The 25120-nt window shown below is 43.9% G+C and overlaps 3 non-coding genes and 1 pseudogene across 3 annotated transcripts; all 4 read left to right on the top strand.

Moving 5' to 3' along the window:
- Window positions 1-148: 148 nt before the first annotated feature.
- Window positions 149-21247, top strand: LOC119171460 (uncharacterized; annotated as a pseudogene).
- On the top strand, window positions 10599-10670 carry TRNAE-CUC (transfer RNA glutamic acid (anticodon CUC)). Its single transcript has one exon. It is a non-coding gene; the product is annotated as a tRNA-Glu (tRNA).
- TRNAE-CUC (transfer RNA glutamic acid (anticodon CUC)) lies at window positions 10784-10855 on the top strand. The gene has a single exon. It is a non-coding gene; the product is annotated as a tRNA-Glu (tRNA).
- Window positions 21248-24889: 3642 nt separating the features above from the next.
- On the top strand, window positions 24890-24961 carry TRNAE-CUC (transfer RNA glutamic acid (anticodon CUC)). Its single transcript has one exon. It is a non-coding gene; the product is annotated as a tRNA-Glu (tRNA).
- The last annotated feature ends 159 nt before the right edge of the window (window positions 24962-25120 follow it).

The raw sequence follows: 25120 nt of genomic DNA on the forward strand, positions 1-25120 counted from the left end.
ATGCGTGGCCACATCATTTGAGCCACGGTTTTTACAATGTTTTGGATTGTGTTGCGTAATTATCTGTTAATATGTGTATTGTTTACGTGAGTCAGACAGGCAAAAAAAGAGAAAGACGAAGACTACGTTCTGAACGGACGCGTTTTTAATGTTCTCCGCTTCGAAGGATTTATCGGCCATGGGCCGAGGTGCTGCTCAGGCTTCAGCCAGCGGAAACGACTACCGTGTTGTACTTCCTCGCCTTCCCACCGATAAGCTTGTAGTGGACTCTGTCTTTCTACATGCGGACTTAGCTGGTCGCCCCTACCGGGTTCAATATTTTAGAGATGCTCTTTGGGACATCATTGACTTGAAGGAAATAAGCTCCATAGGTCAATTTCAAATGTCTCATGTTTGGATGGTCACATGCAACTCAACGCTGACGAAAACAAAGTTGGTCACAAGAGGCGATTTTTCGTCAAAAGTCGTCAATGCGTCGTTATAGACCCGGAGCCCACGGAAGTGAAGTTGAAGCTTATGTGGCTTCCTGAGCGCTTGGAGGACGCCTATGTGTGCGAGGCACTGCAAGCTTTTGGGAAGGTCAAGACAATATCACAAGAAAGCTGGAAAGTAGCGGACATGGAACAAATGCGGACGCTAAATAGGGATGTTGTTTTGTCCCTTGCTGATGGAGTTCGCATTGCGGATATTCCTCACATTCTTTTTGTCTGCGGAGTGCAAAGCCTCGTCCTGATACCTGGCCGCCCACCACTTTGCCTTCGGTGCAGTAAGGTTGGACACATCCGTCGAAACTGCAGGACCCCTCGCTGTGACAACTGTCGACGCTTCGGTCATTCGGCCGAAGATTGTGTTATGACATACACCAACAAGCTGCGACAGCACACAAAACAGCCAGATGATAACCTACAAGAGCATATTATGGATGCCACCGAGGTTTTGGATGCAACGGGAGACACTCCATCAATGTCATATGCTGCAAACTCTACCACAAGGAATCCAGAAGAGGAAAGAAAGTCACTCGCTGTTGACACAGTTGAAACTTCTGCGTGCAAAGAGCCAAGTGAATCATGCAAGCAGCATACCCAAAACGACTCCGCACCACCCCTAGCACAAGTAGGAGTTCCTTTGGAGAGTGCTGTTGCGCTGACCCACAAAGATGCCGAAGAACCACCAGTACAAGATAGAGACTCTGGGCTGGATGCCGCAGAAAGTTCATCACCTGCTTGCGCTGCAGCTCCGCAGCAGCTTTTCCATCAAGGTGCAGTGTCGGAAGATGATATGCAGATCTCTACGGCTACAGCGATACTGAAACGTCGCGCATCGTCCAGCTCGGATTCAAGCAAAGGGAGTGACCCAGCGTCAGTGACTAGGGAGTCACGCCGTCGCCGAAAGTCCATGCCAAAAGGGAAGTGTCGCCAATCCCGATCTAGGAGGCCTGCTGGGGACGGGAAGCCTCAGCGCCAACTCTTGGGACTGATCAAGTGGGACGATAAGCGAATTAGAAGGTAGTCACCATGGCGCAGTCTGAGCGACCTATATTTGCCACCTTGAACGTACGCGGCCTTAGGTCTTCGCAGAAACAAGCACAACTCCGTAGACTTCTCAATCGGAAGCGTCTCGACTTTGTCGCCATCCAAGAGACAAAGATCGAGAGCGAGGAAGAGACCGAGAAGGCCCTGCGGCCTTTTCTGTCTCAGTTTAATGTGTGTGTCTCACATGCTAAAGGTTTATCTGCGGGCTGTTGGTTGTTTCTGAGAAAAAGCCTACCCTGTTCAGCATACGGCACTAGTGTTGATGAAGAGGGCAGGTATATATGCTGTGATTTTTTGTTGCAAGGAGTGCCATGGAGAATTATCAATCTATATGCACTTAATTATGTTCCGAAACGGCTTGAGTTATTTGAAAAAGTGCGTAATTTAATTGACGTTGACAGATGCACGGTACTTATGGGAGATTTCAACTGCGTATGTGAAGCTATTGATCGTTATGATTCGTCTGGAAAGAGAGACAGGAGTGGTGAGCTTTTATCCGGTATTGTAGATAATGCAGGACTAATTGACATCGGGGTCTCGAATCGGGCAACAGCATATACAAGAGTACAAGGCAGCTCTCATGCTCGCCTTGACCGGATTTACGTGTCCTCATCACTCCTATCTCGTAAAATTTCCTGCAGCACCGAAGCTGTATCATTCTCAGACCATTGTATTGTCATAGCGCAAATTGGTGAAAATCGTCACAAACAAGCCCGTCCCCAGTGGGCCCTTTGGAAAATGAATGCGAAGCTCCTCTGTGATCAGGAATTCATGAATCGCATCCAGATGGCATTGAGGCAATCTTTTTCGATTGGTTTTCATATCTTCGCTGCTTGGGAGCTTTTTAAACAAGAAGTTCGCTCTATAGCTTTAGAAATTCGGGCTGTTAAGTCTTTCTATAGAATGAATGATGAAAAGATACTTGTTAAAAGTCTTTGCAATCTTTATGAGATGGAATGCGAAATGCCGGGAAAGTACATCAAAGATATTGAGAATATTAAGTGCCAACTACAGAGATATGATGCTGCTCGCTACCAAGGGGCACGTATTAGATCTCGGAACCAGCGCACTTTAAATTCTGAACAACCGACGCGCCAAGCTTTACTTGATGAACAACGCCATGCGATTTCTAAAGTTATTCCAGACTTGTACTTTAACGATGTGCTCATAAAAGATAACGGAGACATTACTTTGGCGTTCGAAACGTACTATAACAGCTTATTTAGCTCTCCCTCTGATGATCCTGACGCTCACCTCAAGGCTAGTTTTGTTTCTCTTGTGAACCCCTTGAAGGACAGTGATTGTGAAGTCATTAATGGGCCCATTACTCTACAGGAAATCGAGCAAGCAATCGACAACTTGCCTTTATTGAAAACACCGGGGCCTGACGGCATCTCAGGCGAATTTTACAAAGCTTTCAAGAAAACGCTTGCTCCTATATTGCTGAATATTTTTCAGATGAGTTACGACATGGATACACTCCCACAATCTTTTTGCAAAAGTCACACTGTGTTAATACCGAAAACAACTGACAAGGAAAAACTTCGCTTCGTCGAGGGCTACAGACCAATATCGCTGTCAAATGTGGACTACAAAATTTTCGCAAAAGTATTAGCAAATAGGGTGCGATTTGCTATGTCGATCCTCATTGGGTCTCATCAGACATGTGGGATCAGAGGTCGATCCATACAAACCAATATACATGTCGCTCGAACAATGCTTCAATACTGTCATGGTTCTCAAGAACATCTTGCAATGCTACAGGTAGACCTTGCAAAAGCTTTTGATCGTGTTCGTCATTCCTTCCTTTTTTCTCTTCTCGAACAAGCTAATGTTGGCAAAGTTGTTCTTAAAGGCGTTAAATTATGCTATAATGAATGCTAAACTCGTCTGAGAGTTAATGGTCAACTCTCCAAGCCAGTTTCTATTCGCTCTTCTGTAAAACAGGGATGCCCGATGTCACCTCTGTTATTTGCACTTTATCTAGAACCACTGTGCTTAAGCATAATACAGTCGAGTTGCATTCGTGGCTTTAGAATATTAGGCAGTGAGGTTAAAGTATTGGCTTATGCAGATGATGTCGCATTCTTTTGCACAGATAAACCAAGTGTCGAAAATGTGGTATATATTATTGAAAAGTTTGGCGTAGTATCAGGAGCTCGTTTAAATGCCTCTAAAAGTTTAGGACTGTGGTTTGGCTTGTGGGGTAGCACACCGAACCAATTTGCAGGGATTGATTGGACAAGAACTCCTCCAACATACCTCGGTGTACCATTGCATGCATATAGATTCAGTGCGCATTACTGGAAGGAACGTGTCCCTAAGCTTGAACGACAGGCCCACACATTTGTGCCCTATCGACTTTCGATATTTGGGAGAGCTGAAGCTTGTAATACTTTCTTAGCGACAAAACTTTACTATGTATTGCAACTTATTCATTGCACAAAATTCCATATACAACGCTTTCATCGGATTTTCGCTACTTTCATATGGTCTTCAACTTTTGAGCCCATGCGTCGTGATAATATATTCAAGCCAGTTAGTGAGGGTGGGTTAGGACTAAAACACCTTCATCTATGGCAAATAGTGTCCCGATTCTTCTTTTTTCGAAACAATTCCCATCATGTAATCCGTTTCTTCTTGCAGGTTACACTTGTTGATTGCTTACCAGATTTAATTGTTTCATCCAACTTCTCCGAACGCCCATGCTTGTGGGCATTCATGCAGGAAGTTTACCTCGCAGTTCAGTTCCTTAAAGCTCGCTTCTCTGTAGAATACCTGTACTCAGTAACGCGCAGGGTGCTTTATAAGGACCTACTGAGTACACTCTTCCCACCTCCATTGTACCGTTCACTGTACGCCAATTAATCTTCCTGGTCACGATGTGTCGAAGCGAGTGCGCAAAATGTACATTCCACCGAATTCAAAAACATTCTTCTATAAACTCCACTCTGAAACATTGGCGGTAAGCCCATGGTTAGAAAGAAAAGGTATTTTCATTCCGTCTGTTAACTGCCGTCTATGTGATGTGCCGGAAACGATTGAACATTGCTTTGTTAGCTGCAAAGATGCCATACTATTTTGGGATGTCCTTCAGCGAGCACTGAAAAAACGTTTCGTCATTAATTCTCACACAATACGTTATCTTCTGCCAGCAACACTTGATGAAGTACCATATGATATGTTTTTCCTCATGGGTTTGCACAGCTTGTGGAAGACACGAATGCAAGACCGCAATGCAGAGCCCACCACCTCTTCAAGCACACACTTCATTCAAATGGCTATCCACCTAAAAAACATCTACGACGAGCTAGACTTTAGACCGGACTGGTACTCTGTCTTAGAGAACTGTTTGACCTCACCCCTATTTTGTTTGTATAACACGATGTGAAGAACTCTTCATGTGAGGAACTCACGCTGTGTTAGCCATTTAGTGTTTATGAGTAACGCTTGTGCGCTTACTTTGGCGATTTGATTGTACTTTTGTTCGCTTGATATGGTCTTTATTGCCCAAGTACTTTATAAATACCATGAAAAAAGAAGCGGCATGGTCTAGTGGCTAGGATACCTGGCTCTCACCCAGGAGGCCCGGGTTCGATTCCCAGTGTCGGAAGTATTTTTTTTATCTGCTATCATCAAGTCTTAAATTTGCGCACGCTATATAACTTCAATACTTTTACCCTGTTGGCTGAATGGCTAAGCGATCGCTCCGCCCCTCTCCGTTCTCTGGCATGGTCTAGTGGCTAGGTTATCTGGCTCTCACCCAGGAGGCCCAGCTTCGATTCCCGGTGTCGGAAGTATTTTCTTTTATTTGCTATCATCAAGTCTTCCATTTGCGCATGCTCTATAACTTCAATACTTTTACACTGTTTGCCGAATGGCTAAGCGATCGCTCCCCCCTCTCCGTTCTCCGGCATGGTCTAGTGGCTAGGATAGCTGGCCCTCACCCAGGAGTCCCGGGTGCGATTCCCGGTGTCGGAAGTATTTTCATTTATCTGCTATCTTCAAGTATCCAGTTTGCGCACCCTATATAACTTCAATACTTTTACCCTGTTGGCCGAATGGCTAAGCGATCGCTCCGCCCCTCTCCGTTCTCCGGCATGGTCTAGTGGGATTCCACTTCCGGTTGCGAAAGCGTGCGGACGTGTGTATCATGAGCTCCGTAGGAACGGCATCAGCGGCTCAGCTTAGCCGCGGTTCCAGGATTGAAATGCCCCAGGATTATGCTGTTATTTTGCGCCCTCTGCCGAATGGGTAGGTGGTTCAGAACAGTGTTCTTCTGCATGCGGATGTAAAAGGAAGACCTTATCACGCGGAAGACTTTCACGAGCCACTTTTTCGACGTGTTCAGCCCACCGAGGTTCTTGCGCTTGGCTCTTATCAAATGAACCACGTGTGGGCAGTGACGTGCAGAAGCACTGAAGGTGTAAAGAAACTTATCACTAATCCGCAATTGACTGTGAAAGGCCTTAAATGCATGATAATCGACCCAAGCTACCGCGACGTCCGTCTGAAGCTGCATTGGTTGCTCTACCACGTACGAGAAGAGGACGTAGGAAACGCACTGACCCCCTACGGCCCGGTACTTGACGTAGGAGTGGATAAGTGGCGAATGGACGGCTACACCCAGCAGAATACCATGACGAGAACCGTGACGCTCCGGCTAAAGGTTAACGTTACGCTGGACGATATACCTCACCAGTTACGAGTTGGAGGAGAGCTCGCACTTATTGTGGCAACCGGAAGAGCGCCGCGGTGTTTGCACTGCCAGCAGATTGGCCACATTAGGGGGGACTGTCGAGCCCCGCGGTGTGACACTTGCAAGCGTTTTGGACACGCCCCTGGGAACTGCACGAAGACGCATGCAGCTGCTGCACTGAACACCGGGAGCATGGATAAATCCGAGCTCACTATGGACGAGGCCGAAGCAGAAGAATCGGTGAAATCAAAAACGGCTTGTGAAGGAAAAACACCTAGTGCAGCAGGCATGACGCGATTGCAGAAAGAACCGCCAAGGTCAACTGACAGGGGGGGAGTGCAACCTATCGCGGATGCATCGGCGAAATCACAGGTGACTTCTGCGGGAGAAACATTCAGTACAGGAGGCGTGATGGATGTGAAAGAAGCACGAAAAACAAGTGAACGTGCGTGTATGCCAGCGGCCGCAGAATCATTGACGAGCGCAAAGGAGACTGATGTTTTAAACGATGTAACCGCTGCAACAGATGAGAGCGAATCATCTACTCCAACTGTCCAGAAACCTGCCGAGCGTGGTGCCATGGAGTGGCACGACGCCGAGGAACCAGGTACGGTAAGAAAAACGACCACGAGACGCAGCCTCAACAGAATCAAGTGATATAAGCAATCAAGAACCGCCATCAAAAGCAGCTCTCCTTCGGAGGCAGTGACCATGGTGGTCAAACATAATATAACAGGAGGAAAAAGGAGGGTGGGAAACGGCCCCTTGAACAAACATTACTTGCCGCCTTCTGCCAAGAAGATGCGCCGGACGACTAAATAGGTGGAGTTCGGCTAAGACGGTATGGTGAGCAGCTACTTGTTTTTAAAAAAAATAAGCCTGAAACTTGAAAGATCAAAGCGTTTTGCCAGCTTAAATGTACGCGGATGAGTTTTAAGAAGGCGGCAGTACCAGTTAAGTAGGCTGTTTTCGGAGCATGACTTGGATGCGATTGCTGTGCAGGAAACTAAAATAGCAACAGAGAAAGATACCGATCATATGATGTTACCTTTTCGCTCAATGTATAACATCTGTGCATCCCATGCTGATGGCTTATCAGGAGGGTGTGCGCTCTTCATACGATGATCGATAGGCGTTGTTGAAAGAAGGGTAGCAAGCAGCGATAAACGACGCTTCGTAGTGTGTGATTTTTCTTTCTTGAATTTCGAATGGCGGGTCATATGCGTTTATGCTCCGAACCGAGACAGTGAACGGAAGTTTTCTTTGAAGAAATTAGTAACTTACTGGAATGTGACAAATATGTAGTCCTCTTTGGTGATTTTAACTGTGTTTGTAGAAAGGAGGACCGTGCCATGCCGGCCCAGTCATTTGATAAAAGCGCAGTGTTGTTAAATGAGATGATTGCAGAAAATGGCCTGGAAGGTGTTGGTTTATGTATGTCTAATTGCAGTGTTCAGTTTACGCACTTTCAGAGTCTAAGCCACGCACGTTTAGACAGAGCTTACATATCACTGGACCTAATTATGTGCTGTGATGAATATGTTGTTACACCAGTGTGTTTCAGCGACCACTGTATGGTTAGTTTCACACTTGGCGCTAAAGAGAGGACTTCGAAATTTAAGTGGCACTTGTGGAAACAAAACAGCCAAATCTTGAATGATGACTCTTATGGTAAAGATGTAACCGAAGCCCTTCCAAAACTCTACGGTAATCAAAAAGATGACTGTGAAACAAAGTGGGAATTTTTCAAACAAGAGGTTAAAATGAATGCAATAGAACGATCTACAAAAAATAAACTCGAGAAGAAACAGGCGGAAAAGAACCTGCGAAGGCAATTACAAGCGATCTTGCAGGAAGAAACTGTGAAACCCGGCTCCTTTATTAATGAAATAACAGATACTAAAAACAAACTGGTGATATTAGATAAATAGAAGTATAAAGGCGCTATAATAAGAGCTAGAAGTGAAAAACTTTGGATAGGTGAGACAACCACAAAACGACCTTTGGGTGACGAAAAAAAATACGCACAAAGAAATGAAATCAGAGAAATAGTACGCAATGACAGTCTGACGAATGAAAAAGGTAAGATAATGGAGGCGTTTGTGGACCATTATCGCAATCTGCTCGGAAAACGAGTACCGATGGCCACGGGTATTAGTGATGTCTTTCTTGATACAATGCCCAAGCTTGACGCTGATACACGAGAAATATTAGGGGCTCCTATCAGCGTACAGGAAATAAAAAAGCTATTGATGACTTAAGTACAGGCAAGACGCTCGGCCCAGATGGAATCGGGGCGGAGTTTTATAAAGTTTATAAAGACATGGCAGTTGCGCTATACGAAGTTATCGTAGAAGCATACAAAAAGAAAAAAAAACTGCCACGCTCTTACACACAGGCGCATACTGCCTTGATTCCGAAGACAGATGATACCAGCAAGCTTCAATCTGTAACGTCATATCGACCTATCAGTCTCTTAAACACTGATTATAAAATATTCATGAAGGTTTTAGCCAGGAGAATTCTGAACATCATTGAAAAGATTGTAGGGACACACCAGACATGCGGCATAAAGGGTCGCAGCATCACAAACGAACATACATATAGTAAGAAGTGTATTAGAGATTTCTGACGCCTTTGAAGAACGAATAGCAATCATGCAGATAGATTTACAGAAAGCTTTTGACCGTGTCTCCCATGAAGTATTGTTCAGTGTGTTGAAGCATGTGGGAGTTGGTGACGTAATTTTTGATGGTTTGAAGATGGCATATTCACAGTGTGTAACGAAGTTGATAGTCAATAAGCAGCTCAGTGAAGAAATTAAAATACTAAGTTCTATCAGACAATGATTCCCGGCCTCAGCATTGTTATTCGCCATCTACCTAGAACCCTCTTGCTTACCAATCATTGAAAACTCAAGTGTGCAAGGCTTTCGGTTACAGAACACGGAGATAAAATTACTCGCAAATTCTGACGATGTGGCAGTACTCTGCCTAGATAGACAAAGTATACGTGAAGTCGTTTACATGGCAAATAAATTTTGTGACATGACGGGCAGTGTAATTACCTGGCATAAAACAACTGCCTTTTGGTACGGCAATTGGGATGTGAGGCCCGAGGTATTCCTTAACGTAAAATGGGAAAGCGAGCCCATAAAGTACCTCGGTGTACCCTTGGACAGCTATCGCGACAACGCGGATTACTGGAAAGGGGAAGCAGAAATCCTAAGGCAAAAAACAAATGCCTGGGGTGGTCGGAATCTGTCTATATTCGCACGTGCGATTGTATGCAACATGGTTTTGATATCGAAAATCTGGTATGTCATGCAAGTTATCTGTATCTCACGCGTCAATGTACTGAAGCTTCACAGGATTTTCTCGGTGTTTGTGTGGAAATCGCCGTGGGAACGTACAAGCCGGTCTAATTTATTCCAGTCCGTTAGCAATGGCGGACTCGGTTTATGTCATTTATTTATTAGACAAGTTGTCTCTCGGTTTACTTTCCTTCGTGATCAAAGAAACAAATTTCTGCAAACAGTGATAAAAGTAAGGCTGTCATCACGCATCCCAAATTTTGTTGTGCCTACAAACAGTGATATGTGTCGATATGTGACTGGTTTTTTGAAAGAAGTTATACAGTCTTTTGAGTTTTTGAAAGTGCGCTTTTCGCTATAATATCTTGTAACAATTAAGCTAAAAAATCTGTACAGGGATCTCGGTGATATCTTGTTCCCAACACCTTTGTACAGATCTATGTTTAATGGAGGACCCGGACAGGACGTTTTGAAAAGAGTCAATAGGATGAAAGTAAAAGCAGGGGCAAAAACTTTCTTTTTTAGATTGCATTCCGGGACTCTCCCCGTAAAGCAGTGGCTAGCGGACAAGGGAATCGATGTACCATGGACAACCAATTGTTTACTTTGTAAAACACCTGAGACAATAGACCATGCGTTTATTCATTGCTGGGACGCTGTCTTTCATTGGGACATCCTTCAAAGAGCATTGAAAAAAGATCTCCCCATTACAAGCCATGGCATTCGTTTTCTCTGTGTGGATGATGACGACGGCATACCATACGACATGGTTATGTTAATTAGCCTTCACAGCATCTGGCAGACCACAATGGCTTACAGACATCTTGACCAGAACATACGTCCTGTCCGGGAGAACTTCATTGCAAATATGCGGTATATCACTGAGGCGTATAAACAACAAGAACCTCCCAGCTGGCTAGCAATCTTAGAGGAATTGTGCAACCTGAAAAAATTTTAATATGAGCACTTCGGATCAAATATTGGTCCAAGTGTAATTTATCATTCATGTTTCTGTGTGAACACCTGTAAAGAAAAACACGTAATAAAGAAAAAATCCGGCATGGTCTAGTGGCTAGGATACCTGGCTCTCACCCAGGAGACCCGGGTTCGATTCCCGTTGTCGGAAGTATTTTCTTTTATCTGCTATCATCAAGTCTCCAATTTGCGCACGCTATATAACTTCAATACTTTTACCCTGTTGGCCGAATGGCTAAGCGATCGCTCCGTCCCTCTCCGTTCTCCTGCATGGTCTAGTGGCTAGGAAACCTGGCTCTCACCCAGGAGGCCCGGGTTCGATTCCCGGTGTCGGAAGTATTTTCTTTAATCTGCTATCATCAAGTCTCCAGTTTGCGTACGCCAATTTCAATATTTTTACCGTGTTGGCCGAATGGCTAGGTGGTGCACGGCGGCCCTGCTCGTTCTCCGGCGTGGTCGATACTTGGTCCGAAGGGGTATAGGCATAACTGAAGAGGTCATCACTGTAAACGAAAACAGACGGCTAATAGTCCTTGATTTCCATTTGAGCAGATCACAATGGAGACTCATTGACGTGTGTTCCCCCCGAACGACGCGAATGAAAGGGAACTTTTCTTCAGCTATGTAGAACAGTACCTGGAATGCGAAAGGCATATAATCTTTTTGGGTGATTTTAGCTGTGTGTTTTTCAGAAGATCGCGCCAAACGTACCATCACCCACGACAAGAGTGCCGTGTTTTGGAACACTTAATAAGCCACTACAAACTAGAGGCTGTAGGTCGCTTTATGGCGAGTACATTGCTGTTTCGGAATAAGAGCGCACTAGTTAGACACGGACACCAACTTGCCCAATCAACCATATTGACAGAGTGCATTGCAGCCGCGGTTTATGCACTGTCGGCAAGAGTGTCAGACAAGACTCGACAGAGCCTATATCTCATTAAATCTGGGGCCTTTGTGTGGCACCTATGTCGTACAACTGGTGTCCTTTAGCGACTATAGTTAAGTGTGGTTTGCACTAGCTACTAAGCCAAAAAAAACTTAAATTTGATTGGGTGTTTTTGAATTTTAACGAAAATCGCCTAGATGGTGAGCACTTTGTGAATGATGCAACGAGCCAGATCAAAGAGTTGTTAAGAAATACGTTTTTACATTACGCGGAAGCATGAAAAAAATTCAAAGTCCACGTAGAGATGGTCACGATCTCAATAGGTACTACCAGAAAAAATAATGAAACACATGAAAGAAAACGAGCTTCAGAAGGAATTTGTTTTTTTTTTATTTCAATGGACAGTGCGGAGCCGGGAAAATATAACGAAGAAATTGGAAAGATAAAAAAAATGGCAGATCCCACGTATAGGATATGCGAAGCACGATTGAGAAAGGTTGATATGTCATTTTAAAATAAGCACAATGTTAGGAGGTGGGCGTAATAATGCCACGCACGTCTTCTGTGTATTTATTATCTTGTTTGGATGTGTCATTTACATTCCTATTCAATTCATGTCACGTGATACCAAATTTCTAATACGTCAAGCTAGCGAAGCGACCACGAGCACGCTATGAGCGTGGTACGTTGTCATCTTCTTTCATGACACGCGTGTCAGGATTATGATGTTTCCACAAACCATATACTTTCGTCATTCATTCTCGTCATTTACCATCAATTTTGGTATATGTGGAGCTAGCAAAACAACCGCGAGTGCAATATGAAGGGCCCAATATACTCCAATGTAGCGTTGACGCGCGCGCACGCTGGACACAGCGACGCTACGTTAGCAAAACGCGAGCACTCTATAGCCTGACGCCAGGCGCGACCAGCGTCCGTCGGCGCGGCCCGACGGACGCTGGTCGGACGCGACATCCTTAAAACCCGGACGCGCTGAAACGCACATGCGTCAAAGCAACGCACCACGGCGCGCGCCTGCGAGTATATGGCAGGACCAGCGCCTGGCGTCGCAATGCCAGCATAATGCGTCGAAATGAACGCCGGCGAGCACGCGCTCTGCGCCACGTCGAAATGTATTGGCGCCTTGACTGTGACATGTTGTCATGTTCTCACATGACACACATCTCATGATTATCATGTTTGCACCAGTCCCATACCTTAGTCATCCACTGACATCACGTAATACCAAATTTGGCTTGTATGAAGCTAGCGAAACGGCCGCGAGAGCATCATGAGTGTGGAATATAGTCTGGTTGTTACATGACACGCATGTCATAATTTTCATGCTAGGGTCTGTCGCTTGTGTTCACCCTGCAATCATGTCATACCATACCAGTTTTGCAACATGCTATGTGGACGAAACCACCACAAGAGCTGTAGGACCAATAAATGTAAATCACGACATTCATGACATCCATGCCATGATTTTCATGTTATGACTAGTCGAAATGTTTTTCATACAGTCATGTTATGCCATACCAAGTTTGGTATCGATACCATTATCGAAATGGTTAGGAGAGCTAAAAGTCGTAGGTGGCTAAATAGATAGATAGATAGATAGATAGACAGACAGACAGACAGACAGACAGACAGACAGACAGACAGACAGACAGACAGACAGACAGACAGACAGACAGATAGATAGATAGATAGATAGATAGATAGATAGATAGATAGATAGATAGATAGATAGATAGATAGATAGATAGATAGATAGATAGATAGATAGACAGACAGACAGACAGACAGACAGACAGACAGACAGACAGACAGACAGACAGACAGACAGACAGACAGACAGACAGACAGACAGACAGACAGACAGACAGACAGACAGATAGATAGATAGATAGATAGATAGATAGATAGATAGATAGATAGATAGATAGATAGATAGATAGATAGATAGATAGATAGATAGATAGATAGATAGATAGATAGATAGATACGCTCACAGTCACTGAAGTTCGCTAAGAAATGCTACACATTTAAAAGCGAGATTGAAGCCTTTGACAAAGAAAAATATACAGCAGTGGTTATTCATGCACGTGCGGAAAGATTGTGGGCTGGTGAAACGCCGAACAAACGCGCTATTGCCGGCGAAAAACGGTACGCGAGGAAAAATGAGATAGGACAGATTGCTTATCGTGATGGCGTTACTTCGGACAAGAATATGATAGAGCAAGCCTTCATAGAACATTACCGCGAACTGTTCGGAGACCCAATCTACGCGGGAGATGAATATGAAGCACGGTTTTTTTTAATTATATGCCCCGGGTTGATGATGAAATAAAAGTTGTCTGGAGAAACCAATAAGCGCGCGCGAAATTGAACGCGCAATCGAAGAACTTCCTGCAGGCAAGTCACCAGGTCCTGACGGCTTAGGAGCTGCTTTCTACAAGGCTTTTGCACCTTGGCTCGCGAAAGTGTTGGAACATTTGTACGCAGAGTCATACAAAAATAGACGTATACCATTCTCTTTCAGGAATGCGCATATGGTTTTAATGCCGAAAATAGATGACGACAATGCACTCTTATCGGTGGGGGCATACAGACCAATCAGTCTTACAAACACTGATTACAGTATATATTTATGAAGGTGTTGGCAAAGAGACTAGGAGCAGTCGTGACAGAACTTGTCGGTCCGCACCAAACTTAAGGCCGCACGATTGCTACAAACACCCATGTAGCGCGAAGTGTGCTAGAGTGTTGCGATGCTTTCGCTGGACGCGTTGCTTTGTTGCAGCTTGACCTGGCGAAAGCCTTCGATCACGTATCCCACGACGTCCTTTTTCTCGTTTTAGGGCACGTCAATGTTGGGAAAATATTCTTAGATGGCGTGAAATTGGCTTACGAGCAATGTACTCTCCAGATTATATATAATAAGTCTCTCAGCGCAAAGATTTCACTGACGTCTTCCCTCAGACAATGGTGCCCTCTAATCCCATTGCTTTTCAGGCCATATCTCAAGCCCTTCTGCTTAGCGGTTATACGCAATGAGAACATTCGAGGTTTAAGATTACAGCGCACTGAAGTTAACATACTCGCACACGCTGACGACATCGCGGTTTCCTGCGAGAATCGCGACAGCGTTCTTGAAGTTGTAAGCCTTGTGAAGGCATATACTGTCAACAATCTGGAGCACACATAAATTGGGAGAAGAGCCTCGGCATTCGGCACGGTAACTGGGACAATACACCGGCTCATTTCACAGACGTCCGCTAGTCTATAACGCCGGTTAAGTACTTGGGTGTTCCACTTGAGCACTATAAGGACAGCTCTCAGTATTGATGCGATGAGGCTGAGAGAATAAGGGAAAAAACAAAGGCTTGGCAGGGGTGATATTTATCAATGTTTGAACGAGCTACCATGTGTAATCTTTTCTTAATGGCGAAAGTGTGGTACGATTTGCAAATAATCTCTATGGGTCGTTCAAATGTGTAAAAAATGCATCGAGTTTTTGCCGTATTCATAAGGGCATCTAGTTGGGAGAGGGTAAGCAGAACAAATTTGTTTCGACGAGTCCGCAGTGTCGGGCTGGGTTTGTCGCATATCTTTATCAGACAAATTGTGTCGATTCAATTAGGAAAAGCACTGCATCAATTATAGTAACTTCCGCAGATATGACAGGATGAAGTGTCACTGGTTGTTATCGTGAAGTGGTCGAATCTTTTCATTTTTTACACACTCGCTTGTCAATGAAATATTTGTGCTCCGTGACAAGAAAAACATTGTACAGAGATTTAGTGAATACATTGTTGGCAATACCTCTGTACCGATCAGTGAACTGTGGAGGTCGGGGAAATGATGTATTGAAACCATACAAACACCCTACCCATTAAAACTTGGTTATATGAAAGAGACATAGACATCACTTGGATTCTGAACTGCCCACTTTGCAACAAACCAGAGACAGTTGAACATGTTTTCATCGACTGATGGGACCCAACCTTCCATTGGGATGTCTTACAGCGGACCCTCAAAAAAGAACTACCGATTACGTTTCTTAGAATTCGTTTCTTTCCTACTGATAATGCAGGGGGAAGTTCCGCATCAAATGTTTATGCTCATTGGCATCCACAGTCTATGGAAAACGAGAATGGCAGTGAGACACGTGGATGTTGATGTGCGCTCGGCAAGAGTTTACTTCATCGAGAGTGTCGTGTATATTCGGTAAATATATTGTGCCCAGATTGAGCCTCCCGTGTGGGTGGCCATTCTCGATGATTTATTTTTTTTTATTTCAGAAGTACTGCCAGCCTCACACATGAGGCCTATAGGCAGGGGTGGGTGATACAAAAAAGGAAACAAATATGAAGATACAACAGGAAAGGAAACACGTCACGCAGAGCTACACCATCAAAAACTAATGCATCAAAGTAAAACGCCAGTACTTGCACAATTGTAGGGGTTTACGCGTACACGTAGAAAAAAAAACTATGACGACAAACATCTGCTCATACAGAACTAAGAAACAAACATCATAGAACGGTTCAAAAATAGGCAACATTTAAAAAATACAACGCATCGATATGAAAAAATTGATAGAAAGTGGAACATAAATGGAAGCCTGTTCAGGATGCGCGGTGGAATAATAGAGGGCGAAGCGCAAAGAAAGATCAAAGTCAAGTGGGTTGCTGGCGTTTAAGTTTTTCCATGAATGACTGAACGGTTTCGCAGTTCACCAGAACGGCAGAAAGAGCATTCCAATTAATGACAGTGTGCGGAAAAAATAGGTTTTTAAAGGCTTTTGTTTGACAGGAATATTCCTTCAGTTTTTTTTTTTATGCTCGGAACGAGTTGATCGGCGGTGAACCGTTTTTATGTACGCGTGCTTGTTTATGCGTAGCTTGTCGTGGTAAAGTAGAAACATGTTTTCAATCGATCGTGTTGCCGTCTAGCCTGCAATGTATCCAGGTCAGCTTTTTTTAACAGTTCACTGGGTGACGTAAGAGCATTGTAGCGATTATATACAAATCGGATTGTTTTTCTTTGAATCATTGCAAGTGTTTTAATATTTACTTGGCTATGAAAGTCCCAAACCACAGGTGTGTACTCGAGGATCGGACGGATAAAAGTTTTATACGCAATTAATTTTAATTTTGGGGTAGATTTGCACAAAGAACGTCTTAGAAATGCTAGTTTCTGTAAAGCTTTCTTTTCAATGTAGACAATATGCTCATTCCACATAAAATATGCACCTAATACAACCCCCAAATGTTTATAAGTTTTAACAAACGATAGTTTTTGACCATTGAAGGAATATGAGTGTTTCAAAGGAAGCCGCTTGCGCGTAACGGTCATAGCTACCGTTTTCTTTTCATTAATCTTTATTTGCCACACTGCACACCAAGAAGATATTTTCGTTAACGCTGCGTTTAAAACAACCTGGTCGCCTGCACTACGTATTTCCTGATAAATAAAGCAATCATTTGCAAATAACTTAATAGAAACTGGGATATCATTGGCAATGTCGTCTATAAATATTAAAAAAAAATGTCGCCCAAGCACTGAGCCCTGAGGGATTCCCGATTTCACCGGTCGTGAATCAGACTGGACGTTATCTATAGAAACTATTTGATTTCGATAAGAAAGGTAGGCCTCAATCCATGAGGTTAATGTACGGTTCTTTAGTATAGGTTTAAGTTTCGCGAGAAGTTTTGGATGCGACACGCGATCAAATGTTTTTTGGAAGTCTAGGAAAATCATGTCAATCTGGCCTTGCCTATCTAGAATAGCTGCAATGTCATGAACGGTTTCCAACAGTTGTGTGACGGTTGAGAATCCTTTTCGAAAGCAGTGTTGTCGGTCATTGATTAAATTATTTTCCTCGAGAAGAACTTAGAGATGCTTGAATATAATATGCTCTAATACCTTCGTGCATGAGCAAAGTAGAGAAATCGGTCTATAGGCGGAGACGAGAGAAGTGTTAGGCGATATGGGTATAGGGATAATTTTTCCGAATTTCCAGTCATCTGGAATTTTGTCTGGCACAAAGTCATGAACGCACTGCATCACAAGGTTTTTGAAGAAACACCAAAGGTTGTTAACAGTACAAGTACTACATTCAAAAAGTAAAATGAATCGAGAAAAATGTAAGTCTAATGTGTGCAGTATTTCTACGCCTTTTGCGCGCGAAAAGACAGACACCACGCGTTCTTCCCTCTTGCCTTTTGGAAGTTCATTAAGATTAATGCTCATGTAAACCAATTTGTGATCAGATATTCCATCAAGCACATTGGTGTCTGCCACACGACGCAGCATGCTGTTGCTAACGAAAAAAAGACCCAGAATTGTAGCAGTAGCATTCTGTACGCGGGTTGGTTGCTTAACTAGTTGAGTTGAATCATGAAAAAGGACTATATCGACTAAACGTTTCGCTGCATTTGAAGACGGTGCAAGAAAATCAGTATCATATAACTGAAGAAACGCTGAAATCACCGCCAACTATTATATTACTAGAGCAACTGCGGACCATGCAAAGAAATTCATTAAGCTTATCAAAGAATGCTTCGTCTGTGTCTGGGGGGGGCGGTAAAAAGCGTCGACTATGAACTCAAGATCGCCTGTGTCTACTTTCACAATTACGCATTCAAGATCTGCTATATCGGTTAATCTTTCAATCTGTAAGGTTTCCTTAAATATGACTGCAACTCCACCGCCTCGACTACTCCTATTTTTGCGATAGATGCGGTAACCCTGGGGCGTGATCTCATCGTCACTAACGTCGGTGCGAAGCCAGGTTTCAGTAATTATCAAAAGATGAGGGTGATACGTTAACACAACACCGTCTAAATCACCACTTTTTGCTAGAGTACGGGCGTTAATATTTAGGCATCGGAAAAGTTCCCCGTTCTTGTCGTTTCATTTGTTGCGAGTTGCTCTGGTAAGCGGTCTGCTCGCAGAGAGACCATTCCACGCTGAACTTCATTTAATGTTAGCAATCGATTGTCAATCATAATTTTGTCATGTACAAGTTTAACCTTTGTGCCCGATTTCCTATAATCTGAAGTGTTTTTCCCTAGAAACTTCCTGACGTGCCTAGTGCTTGCAGAGAAATCCCCCGAGACTGAGATTCCCTTCCCTTTTAATTTGAAGCAACTTTTGAGAACGTTAACTTTTTCCCTGTGGTCGAAAAACTTCGCAATCACTGGCCGATTTTTACCATGCTGCCTTCGCCCTAGCCTATGCATTCGATCGACTGAGTTTACGTTCACGTCTAAAGCATGCCTGAACACATTGTAGACTACGCTATCCATGAGGTCGTCAGAGGCGTCCTCATTCTTTTCCGGTATGCCGAACACAACAAGGTTGTTACGCCCGCTTGTGTCCTCTAAATTAACGAGCTTACGTTCTAAGTCTTGAACCGTATTTTCCAGGCTGCGAAGTTTATCGCTGAATCCCTTTTAATTATCTCAGAAGTTTCCTCCACAGTTTTTAATTTCAGCTCGATATCATCAATCCTTTTTTGGATGTTGTTTTGACCTTCAATCAACTGTGACAATTCCGCAGTGGAGGGTCCTGGATTGGATTCAACGTCCCTGCATAGCATCAGTAGGGACAAAAACACTTGATTAATGTTACAATACAAGGTATACAAGCTACGTGGGCACGTCAGCTGGACGAAATAATGATTGCTAAAATAACGATTGGTTAACCTAAACGATTGCGGCGGCTGCATTTCCGATGGAGGCGGAAATGTTATAGGCCCGTGTGCTCAGATTTGGGTGCACGTTAAAGAACCCCAGGTGGTCGAAATTTCCGGAGCCCTCCACTACGGCGTCTCTCATAATCATATGGTGGTTTTGGGACGTTGAACCCCACATATCAATCAATAACCTAAACGATTTTAATACTGTATTATTAACCAAGGTATGGTTGACATGTTTTAGCCTTTTCATATGCATTTGTGATGCAAGCAGGCAATAAAGACAAAAAATCCGGCATGGTCTAGTGGCTAGGATACCTGGCTCTCACCCAGGAGGCCCGGTTTTGATTCCCGGTGTTAGAAGTATTTTCTTTTAGCTGCTATGATCAGGTATCCTATTTGCGCACGCTAAATTCAATTTTTTACCCTGTTAGCCGAATGGCTATAGGCGGGTCGCACCGACCCTACACGTTCTCCGGCATGGTCTAGTGGCTAGAATACCTCGCTCTCACCCAGGAGGCCCGGGTTCGATTTCCGGCGTCGAAAGTATTTTCTTTTGTTTGCTATCATCAAGTCTCCTATATGCGCACACTATTTTCAATATTTTACCCTGTTGGCCGAAAGGCTAGGCGAGTCGCGGTGGCCTTACTTGTTCTCCGGAAAGGATACCTAGCTCTCACCCAGGAGACCCGGGTTCGATTCCCGGTGTCGGAAGTGTTTCTTTTTATCTGCTATCATCAGGTATCCTTTTTGTGCACGCCATCTTCAATGTTTTTGTCCTGTTAGCCGAGTGGCTAGGTGGGTCACGATGGCCGTACTGGTTCTCCGGCGGGATCTATTAAATTACGCACTTTTTCAAATAATTCAAGTCGTTTCGAAGCCTTATTAAATGCATTTAGATTGATAATTCGCCATGGCGCTCCTTGCGACAAAATATCACAGCATATATACCTGCCCTCTTCATCAACACTAGTGCCGTATCCTGAACAGGGTAGGCTCTTTCTCAGAAACAACCAACAGCTCGCGGATAAACCTTTTGCATGTGAGACACACACATTATACTGAGACAGAAAAGGCCGCAGGGCCTTCTCGGTCTCTTCCTCGCTCTCGATCTTTATCCCTTGGATGGCGACAAAGTCGAGGCGCTTCCGATTGAGAAGTCTACGGAGCTGTGCTTGTTTCTGCGATGACCTAAGGCCACGTACATTCAAGGTAGTAAAGATGAGTCACTCTGACTGCGCCATGGTGACTACCTTCCAATTCACTTATAGTCCCACTTGATCAGTCCCAAGAGTTGGCGCTTAGGCTTCTCGTGAACCCCCACTAGCTAGGCCTCCTATATCGGGATCGGCGACACTTTCCTTTGGGCATGGACTTTCGGCGACGGCGTGACTTCCTAGTCGCTGACGCTGCATCACTCCCTTTGCTTGAATCCGAGCTCCACGATGCGCGACGCTTCGGTATTGCTGCATCCGTAGAAATCTGCATATCATCTTCTGACACCACACCACGCATGATGAAGAAGTTGCTGCGGAGCTGCAGCACAAGCAGGTGAAGAACTCTCTGCGGAAACCTGCCCAGAGTCTCTGTCTTGTACTGGCGGTTCTTCGGCACCTTTATGGGTCAGCGCAACAGCACTCTTCATAGGAACTCCTACTTGTGCTAGGGGTTGTGCGGAGCCATTTTGGGTATGTTGCTTGCATGATTCACTTCGCTCTTTGCACGCAGAAGTTTGAACTGTGTCAACAGCGAGTGAGTTTCTTCTCTATTCTGGATTCTTCGTGGTAGAGCCCAAAGCATCTGAAAATGTCGGCGTATCTGCTGTTGCGTGCAGAACTTCGCTGGCAACCATAATGTGATCTTGTAGGCTATTGTCTGGCTGTTGTGTGCGCTGTCGCAGCTTGTTGGCGTATGTCATAACACAATCCTCGGCCAAATCACCGAAGCGTCGACAGTTGTCAAAGCGAGGGGTCTTGCAGTTCCGACGGATGTGTCCAACCTTACTGCACCGAAGGCAAAGTGGTGGGCGGCCAGGTATCAGGACAAGGCTTTGCACTTCGAAGACAACAAGAATATGACGAATATCAGCAACGTGAACTCCATCAGCAAGGGACAAGGCATCCCTATTTAGCGTCCGCATTTGTTCCATGCCCGCTACTTTCCAGCTTTCTTGTGATATTGTCTTGACCTTCCAAAAAGCTTGCTGTGCCTCGTGAAGATAGGTGTCCTCCAAGCGCTCAGGAAGCCACATAAGCTTCACCTTCACTTCCGTGGGCTCCGGGTCAATAACGAGGCATCGACGACTTTTGACGAAAAATTCGCCTCTTGTGACCAACTTTGTTTTCGTCAGTGCTGACTTGCATGTTAACATCCAAACATGAGGCGTTTAAAATTGTCCTATGGAGTTTATTGCCTTCATGTCAATGATGTCCCGAAGAGCATCTCTGAAATCTTGAACCCAATAAAAACAACCAGCTAAGTCCGCATGTAGAAAAACAGAGTCCACAACGACCTTACCGGTGGGAAGGCGAGGAAGTACAACACGGTAGTCATTGCTGCTGGCTGAAAACCTGAGCAGCATCTCAGCCCATGGCCGATAAATCTTTTTAATTTATTGACGTCGACAGATGCATGGTACTTATGGAAGACTTCAACTGCGTATGTGAAGCTATTGATCGTAATGATCATTCTGGAAAGAGAGACATGAGTGGGGAGCTTTTATCCGGTATTGTAGATAATGCAGGACTAATTGACATCGAGATCTCGAATCGGGCAACAGCATATACAAGAGTACAGGACAGTTCTCATGCTCGCCTTGACCGGATGATACCGCTTCGGTCCTGCAGGCACCGAAGCGGTATCATTCTCAGACCATTGTATTGTTATTGCACAAATTGGTGAAAATCGTCACAAACAAGCCCGTCCCCAGTGGGCCCTATGGAAAGTAAATGCGAAACTCCTCTGTGATCAGGAATTTATGAATCGTGTCCAGATGGCAATAAAGCAATTCTTTTCGATTGGTTCGCATATCTTCTGGGAGCTTTTTAAACAAGAAGTTCGTGGTATAGCTTTAGAAATTGGGGCTGTTGAATCTTTCTGTAGAAAGACTGATAGAAAGATACTTCTTAAAAGCCTTTGTAATTTTATGAGATGAAATGCGAACTGCCGGGAAAGTACATCAGATACCTTCAGAATATTAAGTGCCAACTACAGAGATATGATGCAGCTCGAGCACTACCAAGGGGCACGTATTAGATCTCGGAACAAGCGCAATTTAAGTCCTGAGCAACCGACGAACCAAGCTTTACTTGATGAGCAACGCCATTCAACTTCTAAAGTTATTCCAGACTTGTACTCTAACGGTGTGCTCATAAAAGATAATAGAGACAGTACTTTGACGTTCGAAAAGTACTATAACAGTACTATAACTCTCCCTCTGATGATCCTGCCGTTCACATCAAGGCTAATTTTGTTTCTTTAGTGAACCCCTTCAAGGACAATGATTGTGAAGTCATTAACGAACACATTAGTATACAGAAAATCAAGCAGGCAATCTACAACTTCTTTTTATTGAAAACACCTGGCTCTGATAACATCTCAGGTGAATTTTACAAAGCTTTCAAGAAAACACTTGCTCCTATGTTGCTGAATATTTTTCAAATAAGTTATGACATGGATACACTCCCACAATCATTTTGCAAAAGTCACACTGTGTTTATACCGAAAACAACTGACAAGAAAAAACTTCGCTTCGTCGAGGGCTCCAGACCAATATCGCTGTCAAACGTGGACTACAAAATTTTCGCAAAAGTATTATCAAATAGGATGCAATTTGCTATGTCGATCCTCATTGGGTCGCATTGGACATGTGGAATCAGGGGTCGATCCATACAAACCAATATACATGTCGCTCGTACAGTGCTTCGATACTGTCATGGTTTTCAAAAACATCTTTCAACACTACAGGTAGACTTAGCAAAAGCTTTTGATCATGTTTGTCATTCCTTCCTTTTTCTCTTCTCGAACAAGCCAATGTTGGCAAAGTGGTTCTCAAAGGTGTTAAACTATGCTATAATGAATGCTCAACTCGTATGATATAGTTAATGGTCAACTCTCCAAGCTTGTTTCTATTCGCTCTTCTGTAAAACAGGGATGCCCGATGTCACCTCTGCTATTTGCACTTTATGTAGAACCACTGTGCTTAAGCAAAATACAGTCGAGTTGCATTCGCGGCTTCAGTATATTAGGCAGTGAGGTTAAAGTATTAGCTTATGCAGACGACGTCACATTCTTTTGCACAGATTAGCCAAGTGTCAAAAATGTGGTATATACTATTGAAAAGTTTGGCAAAGTATCAGAAGATAAGCCAAGTGTCGAAAATGTGGTATATGCTATTGAAAAGTTTGGCGTAGCATCAGGAGCCTCGAAAAGTGTAGGACTGTGGTTCGGCTTGTGGGGTAGCACACCGAACCACTTTGCGGGGATTAATTGGACAAGAACTCCTCCAACATACCTCGGTGTACCATTGCATGCATGTATATTCAATGCGCATTACTGGAAGGAATGTGTCCCTAAGCTTGAACGACAGGCCCAGATATTTGTTCCCCATTGACTTTCAATATTTCGGAGAGATGAAGCTTGCAATACTTTCTTAGCGACAAAGCTTTACTATGTATTGCAACTTATTCATTGCGCAAGATTCTATTTACAACGCTTTCATCGGATTTTCGCTACTTTCATATGGTCTTCGACTGTTGAGCCCATGCGTCGTGATAATATATTCAAGCCAGTTAGTGAGGCTGGGTTAGGACTAAAACACCTTCTATGGCAAATAGTGTCACGATTCTTCTTTTTTCGAGATAATTCCCATCCTCTAATCCGTTCCTTCTTGCAGGTTACACTTGTTGATTGCTTAGCAGATTTGATTGTTTCATCAAACTTCTTCGAACGCCCATGCTTGTGGGGATTCATGCAGGAAGTTTACCTCGCAGTTCAGTTCATTAAAGCTCGCTTTTCTGTAGAATACCTGTAAACAGTATCGTGCAAAGTGCTGTATAAGGATCTACAGAGTACACTCTTCCCACCTCCGTTGTACCGCTCACTGTACTCCAATCTTCCAGGCCGCGATGTGTTGAAGCGAGTGCGCAAAACGTACATTCCACCGAATTCAAAAACTTCTTCTATAAACTCCACTCTGAAACATTGGCGGTAAACACATGGTTAAAAATAAAGGGCATTTTTTTTTTCGTCTGTTAACTGCCGTCTATGTGATGTGCCGGAAACGATTGAACATTGCTTTGTTAGCTGCAAAGATGCCATACTGTTTAGAAATGTCCTTCAGCAAGCACTAAAAAAACGTTTTGTCATTAATTCTCACACAATACGTTATCTTCTACCAGCAGCGCTTGATGAAGTACAATATGATACTTTTTTTTTTTATGGGTATGCACAGCTTGTGGAAGACACGAATGCAAGACTGCAATGAAGATCCCGCCACCTCTTCAAGCACACACTTCATTCAAATGGCTATCCACCTAAAAAACATCTACGACGAGCTAGACTTTAGACCGGACTGGTACTCCATCTTAGAGAACTGTTTGATCTCGGTGTGCCCTTTTTTGTTTGCATAACACGATGTGAGGAACTCTCCATGTGAGAAACTCACGCTGTGTTAGCCATTGAGCGCTTATTTTCGCGATTTAATTGTACTTTTATTCGCTTGATTTTGTCTTTATTGCGCAAATACTTTATTATATACCATGACAAAAAAAACTCCGGCATGGTTTAGTGGCTAGGATACCTGGCTCTCACCCAGGAGGCCCGGGTTCGATTCCCGGTGGCGGAAGTATTCTTATAAAGACGATAGTCTCTCTTGGGGTACTCATACAAAAAAATTTTGGTCTGTCTGTCTGTAGATTTGCCTGTTTGTCCTCTGTAAGAATAAATCAAACAGCGCCAAACGATTCTTCAAACGGCCAACTCCATCCGCAGCGCCCAGCAATAT

Source organism: Rhipicephalus microplus, chromosome 3, assembly GCF_043290135.1.
Source record: "Rhipicephalus microplus isolate Deutch F79 chromosome 3, USDA_Rmic, whole genome shotgun sequence".
NCBI lineage: Eukaryota > Metazoa > Arthropoda > Arachnida > Ixodida > Ixodidae > Rhipicephalus > Rhipicephalus microplus.